The 6,571-nt window shown below is 36.4% G+C and overlaps 1 pseudogene; it reads left to right on the forward strand.

Annotated features, from left to right (window-relative positions):
- Positions 1–3,750: 3,750 nt before the first annotated feature.
- LOC115936742 (U2 spliceosomal RNA) lies at positions 3,751–3,890 on the forward strand (annotated as a pseudogene).
- Positions 3,891–6,571: the final 2,681 nt, after the last annotated feature.

Below are 6,571 nucleotides of genomic sequence, written 5' to 3' on the forward strand. Positions count from 1 at the left end.
AGATCTGTACCTCTGAAACAAATAATGCAATATATGTTAAGAAAGAAAAAAAAAAAAGAAGAATGTAGCAGGAGGGGAAGAATGAAGGGGGGGAAATCGGAGGGGGAGACGAACCATGAGAGACGATGGACTCTGAGAAACAAACTGAGGGTTCTAGAGGGGAGGGTGGCGGGAGGATGGGTTAGCCTGGTGATGGGTATTAAAGAGGGCACGTTCTGCATGGAGCACTGGGTGTTATGCACAAACAATGAATCATGGAACACTACATCTAAAACTAATGATGGAGGGCGCCTGGGTGGCTCAGTCGGTTAAGCGACTGCCTTCGGCTCAGGTCATGATCCTGGAGTCCCGGGATCGAGTCCCGCATCGGGCTCCCTGCTCGGCGGGGGGTCTGCTTCTCCCTCTGACCCTCCTCCCTCTCATGCTCTCTGCTCTCATTCTCTCTCTCTCAAATAAATAAATAAAATCTTTAAAACTAATGATGGAATGTATGGGGATTAACATAACAATAAAAAAATTAAAAAAAAAGAATTTGGTGTGCGTTACTTGAAGCAAATGTAGAGTAATTTGAGTAACTATATTTCACACATTCACATGAATCTAAAAATCAAGTCAGATACAGCCCTATTTTTCTAGAATGGTTCAAGGTCATATCAGAAAGGACAATATTCGTACACTATAGGCCACTGATTTTCAAAGTTTAGCATGCATTAGAATAACTGGAGAACTTGTTAAAACACAGATTGCTGGTCTCCGCACCTAGATTTCTGACTCAGTAAATCTGGAATGGAGCCTGAAAATTTTCATATATAACAAGTTCTAAGATCACACCTGTACTGCTGGTCCATGGCCAACACTTCATGAACTAGTATTATAGACAGACTCAGAAAAGAATAGAGGCAAACTGAAGCAGAGAAAGAGGGAAGTGGGAGCAATGTACACACTGAGTCAGATGATTAAGGGTAGGAGCAGTTGTGGAGCCCTGACCCAGCACCAAAGCATTAAGACCTGTCCTCTCTCCACTTCCTACTTCCCTGATTAGGATGCCCTTGTCCTGACAACTGGACATTCTCAAAAGTACTTTTTACCCACCAATCAGTTTTGTTTCATCAAATTGGCCTCTTTCTGCAGCTAGTCTTTTAAAAACCAATACTTTGAGGGACTACTTAGTACCCAGCACTAAAATCTTAAGGAGAAAAAAATAGTATCATAAAGAGCTCTTAGATAATGTCTCTTTTCTTTCTTGGAAAAGAAATAAAAACATCATTACTCAAGGAGAGGAGAATATAATCATCTTTGTTTACAAAATCCCTTTAGGTTTATGCTGTGAAAGACCAGGCAGGGCTTTTTTTGTTTGTTTTTACTTTTTATTGGATATAATTGACATACAATATTATATTAGTTTCAGATGTACAATATAACAATTTAATATTTGTATATATTGCAAAATGATCACCCTAGTAAGTCTAGTTAACATCCATCACCACACATTGTTACAAATTTTGTATCTGTGATAAGAACTTCTAACATCTGTTCTCTTAACAACTTTCAATTATACAATACACTATTATATCACATGACTTATTATTTTATAACTAGAAGTTTATACCTTTGACCTCCTTACCCATTTCACCCACTCTCCCATACTTAACTCTGGGAACCACCAATCTGTTCTCTTTGTCTATGAGTTTGGTGTTTTGAATTTTTAAAATTCTGCATATAAGTGAGATCATAGAATATCTTTCTCTGTCTGACTTATTTCACTTAGCATAATACCTTTTGGTTCCATCCATGTTCTTACAGATGGCAAGACTTTCTTCTATTTTGTGGCTAAATAATATTCCATTATGTATATATACACATTTTCTTTATCCATTCATCAACTGATGGATACTTAGGTTGCTTTCCTACTTTAGCTATTGTAAATAATGCTGCAATGAACATGGGGGTGCATATATCTTTTCAAGTTAGTGTTTTCATTTCCTTTGGATAAATACCCAGAAGTGAATTGCTGGATCATATGATACCGCTATTTTTAATTTTTTGAGGAAACTCTGTACTGTTTTCCATAGTGGCTGCACCAATTCACATTCCTACCTAAGGGTTCCCTTTTCTCCACATCCTTGCCAGCACCTGTTATTTCATGTCTTTTTGGTAATAGACATTCTGATATCTCATTGTGAGATGATATCTTTTGTGGTGTGAGATGGTATCTCATTGTGGTTTGAATTTGCATTTCCCTGATGATTAGTGATGTTGAGCATGTTTTCAAGTGGCTGTTGGCTATCTGTGTATCTTCTTTGGAAAAATGTCTATTCCAATCCTCTGCCCATTTTTTAATGAGACTTTTTTTTTTTTTTTGCTGTTGAACTGTATGAGTTCTTTTTATATTTTGAGTAGTGAGCCCTGATTGGATATATGATCTTTAATACCTTCTCCCATTCAGTAGGTAGCTTTTTCATTTTGTTGATGGTTTTCTTCCCTGTATAGAAGCTTTTTAATTTGATGTAGTCTGATTTGTTTATTTTGCTTTTGTTTGCCTTTGCCTTTGAGTTGTTGTTTTGTTTTGTTTATTTTTTTATGTTTTTATTTAAATTCCAGTTAGTTAACATATAGTGTAATATTAGTTTCAGGTATATAATAAAACAATTCAAGACTTCTCTACAACACCTGGTACTCATCACAGCAAGTGCACTCCTTACTCTCCATCATCTGTTTAACCCATCCCCCCACCCACTACCCTTCCAGTAACCATCAGTTTGTTCTCTATAGTTAAGAGTCTGTTTCTTGGTTTGCCTCCCCCTCTCTTTTTTTTTCCCTTTGTTCATTTGTTTTGTTTCTTAAATTCCACATATGAATGAAATCATATGGTATTTGTCTTTCTCTAACTTATTTTGCATAGTATAATACTCTGGAGTTCCATCCGTGTCATTGCAAATGGCAAGATTTCATTCTTTTTTATAGCTGAGTAATATTTGTGTGTGTGTGTGTGTGTGTGTGTGTGTGTGTGTGTGTGTACCCACCACATCTTCTTTATCTATTCATCAGTCAACAAACACTGTTGCCTTTGCCTTTGGAGTCAGGTACTAAATGTCATAGAACATACCATCTATGTTTTCTCTTAGGAGTTTTATGGTTTCGGGTCTTACATTCAGGTCTTTAATCCATTTTGAGTTGATTTTTTGCGTATGATATAATGTAGTGGTCCAGTTTCATTCTTTTGCAGATGGCTGTCCAGTTTTCCCAGCATCATTTATTGAAGACACTGCCCTTTCCCCATTGTATATTCTTGGCTCCTTTGTCATAAATTAATTGACCCTGTATGTGTAGGATTATTTCTGGGCTTTCTAATCTGTTCCACTGATCTGTGTTTCTGTTTTTATGCCAATACCATACTGTTTTTATTACTGTAATTATGTAATATACTTTGAAATCAGAGTAATGAATCCAACTTTATTCTTCTTTCTCAAGATTACTTTGTCTATTTGGGGTCTTTTGTGATTCCATACAAATTTTAAGATTGTTCTATTTCTATTAAAAATATCATTGGAATTGTGATAAGAATTACATTGAATCTAGATTATTTGGGGTTTATGGGTATATTAACAATACTAATTCTTTCAGTCAGTGAGCACAGAATTTCTTTCCATTTATTTCTGTCTTCTTCAGTTTTTTTCATCATTATCTTATAGTTTTCAGTGTACAGGTCTTTCACCTCCATTAATTCATTTTTAGGTATTTTATTTTTCAATCGCTTCTCAGCCTTTTGGCTAGGATCAAGTGTAGTATCTGTTCTTATCAGCTTATTCTTTTTCATGCACCTGTAAATGGCATTGTTTTCTTATTTTTTTTTCCTGGTAGTTTGTTTTTAGTATATAGAAACAACAGATTTTTTCTATATTGATTTTGTATCCTGCAACTTTACTGAATTTGTTGATTAGTTCTAACAGTTTGTGGTAGAGGATTTTCTGTGTATAATATTATGTTGTCTGTGAACAGTGATAGTTTTACTCCTTCCTTTCTGAATCTGATGCCTTTTACTTACTTTTCTTGCCTAATTGCTCTGGCTAAGACTTCCAATACTATGTTAAATAATCATGGCAAAAATGGGCATCCTTGTTTTGTTCCTGCTCTTAGTATGAGTAGATGTTTAGAGTTGTCTTAGAGTATGGTGTTAGCTGTGGGCTTGTCCTAAATGGCCTTTATTACGTTGAGGTATGTTCTCTATATAACCACTTTGTTAAAAGTTTTTATCATGAACAGATGTTAAATTTTGTCAAATGCTTTTTCTGCATCTATTGAGATGATAATATGATTTTTATCCTTCATTTTATTAATGTGGAGTAACACCCTGATTTGCAAATGTTGAACCATTCTTGCATCCCTGGAATAAACCCAACTTAATCATGGTGTATGATTGTTTTAATGTATTATTAAATACAGTTTGCTAGGGTGCCTGGGTGGCTCAGTCAGTTAAGTGTCTGCCTTCAGCTCAGGTCCTAATCCTAGGGTCCTGGTATCGAGCCCCACATCGGGCTCCCTGCTCAGTGGGGTACCTGCTTCTCCCTCTCTCTCTGCCTGCTGCTCTGCCTGCTTGTGCTCTCTCTCTTTCTCAAATAAATAAATAAAATCTTTAAAAAAAATAAATACAGTTTGCTAATAGTTTGTTGAAGATTTTTCATCTGTGTTCATCAGGGATATTGGCCTGTAATTTTCTTTTCTTATGCTGTCCTTATCCAGTTTTGGTATCAGTGTAATGCTGGCCTTGTAAAATGAGTTTGGAAGGGTTCCAGTCCCTTCTATTTTTTGGAAGATTTTGAGAAGGATTAGTACTGATTCTTCTTTAAATGTTTGGTAGAATTCACCAGCGAAGCCATCTGGTTCTGGACTTTTGTTTGTTGCGAGATTTTTGATTACTCATTCAATCTCCTACTAGTCTGTTCAGATTTTCTATTTTTCATGACTCAGTCTTGGTAAGTTGTATGTTTCTAGGGTTTAAATAGCAGACTAGGTTTTATACAGATACATACTAAGGCATATATGTGCTAATTAATCATATGTTTTCTTATGCTGGTTCTTAGAGTGTCCATATTAGGTCTTATAAACTACACTCAAAACTGATAGCTCCACTCTGTACAGGAACTTGGCCTGGCTCTTGCCTTTCCCTTCTATACCCTCAGCCCCCTACTCCTGTCCAAAGCTTGGTCACCTAACTTAGAATAAATTCTTTTTCCTTCCCAAGTCTGCCTGTCTTTTCACAAAAAAAAAAAAAAAAAAAAAGTCCTGATTTCCCATCTCTAACAAGGAGTCCTCTCTTTTTTCTAGTAACTTTGTGACTCCTTTTCTTTTTTTTTCTTTTTTTAAGATTTTATTTATTTGCAAGAGAGAGAATGAGAGACAGAGAGCATGAGAGGGAGGAGGGTCAGAGGGAGAAGCAGACTCCCTGCCAAGCAGGGAGTCCGATGCGGGACTCGATCCCGGGACTCTGGGATCATGACCTGAGCCGAAGGCAGTCACTTAACCAACTGAGCCACCCAGGCGCCCTGTGACTCCTTTTCTCATGTTCAAAACTTTTGCAGTCCCTACAGTCCTTTTTTCTGGAGTAGTTATAAGCTAGCCAAATACTGTCTATTTTGTGTTTCTGTGTTATTTAGGAAAATTACACCCAGAAAGAGTCTGGTTTTTTAAAAGAATTCCAGCCAATGGTGTAATTTGTTTTTACCTAAGATAGCAGTAAGAATTAAGTATCTGGATGATTGTTAGTTTCAAACTCTTATAACCTTTTGAAAATACCATGATTCTGTGTGTGTGTGTGTGTGTGTGTGTGTGTTCATTCCAGAAGTTTTGTGGAAGAAACATACATAGTTCTCCAAAATGTTTAATTAAAATCAGAAAGAGAATTTCATAGGCTGTCATGCCAGTCATTTGACAGACAAACTTTAGTGTTCCAAAATAAAAAATTAAATAGTTTCCACCTGAGATTTAAGGCCCAAGGTGTATGTCACTAATATTTACACAATTTTGAGCCTAAAGAGTTATCCATGATTGCTACATTCCCCTAATACACCTGCCTCCTTACTGAATTTTATTTCCTATTTCCTCAGTGACTATAGGACTATATAAGACACTAATTCATTTTCTAAAAGGAATGAAGAAGAAGCTGTTTCAAATCTTGCTGGAAAACCATGTAGCTAGGAAATGTGAAGGAAAAGGTATTAAAATATTCAAACAGTGATGGCCTAGAGAAACTTCTAGAAATTGTGAATTCTAGAATGTCCTGATTATGGTCTCCTGGTCATTTACCTCCACACATTTACTTCCACTCCCCTCCTAAAACACAACTAAAAGTCATAAGTAGACGGATTTTTTTAAAGATAAACATAAATCCACAAGGACAAATAAAACAGGTAAAGAAATGTTAGCAAAGAATTTACAAGTCAGGAAACGACAGATGTTGGCAGGGATGCGGAGAAAGGGGAACCCTCCTACACTGTTGGTGGGAATGCAAGCTGGTGCAGCCACTCTGGAAAACTGTATGGAGGTTCCTCAAAAAGTTGAAAATAGAGCTACC

Source organism: Leptonychotes weddellii, unplaced genomic scaffold (genome assembly GCF_054177405.1).
Source record: "Leptonychotes weddellii isolate Sample4059 unplaced genomic scaffold, ASM5417740v2 HiC_scaffold_11858, whole genome shotgun sequence".
NCBI classification, from domain to species: domain Eukaryota; kingdom Metazoa; phylum Chordata; class Mammalia; order Carnivora; family Phocidae; genus Leptonychotes; species Leptonychotes weddellii.